The sequence below is a fragment of the Eurypyga helias genome, unplaced genomic scaffold, assembly GCF_000690775.1.
Source record: "Eurypyga helias isolate BGI_N326 unplaced genomic scaffold, ASM69077v1 scaffold31590, whole genome shotgun sequence".
In the NCBI taxonomy this organism is placed as follows: domain Eukaryota; kingdom Metazoa; phylum Chordata; class Aves; order Eurypygiformes; family Eurypygidae; genus Eurypyga; species Eurypyga helias.
Genome location: NW_010226801.1, coordinates 1 through 297, shown reverse-complemented (window position 1 = coordinate 297; position 297 = coordinate 1).

Sequence of the window (297 nt, the reverse complement as noted above, 5' to 3'; positions counted from 1 at the left end):
AGCCCCCATCTCCCTCCCCTCGGCAGCAGTGCTCCTTCACGCTTTCAGGCTAAAAATACCGAAGACGGGATTTGATTTCCGCCGTAGCGACACAGCTTTATCAGAAAATGGGAAATTTGTAACAGGCACCAACGCCCTCCCGCTCTCCCGGGGTGCAGGAAAGGCGTGCGCTCCACGAGGAATGGGAAAGCGAAAGGAAGGAGACAAATCCAGGGGAGATGGTGTGGAGGCTGAGACCTGCACCCCCGCAGCAGCCTGACCCCAGGCAGGGGCTGCCCATGCAGCCGCCCCTCTCTG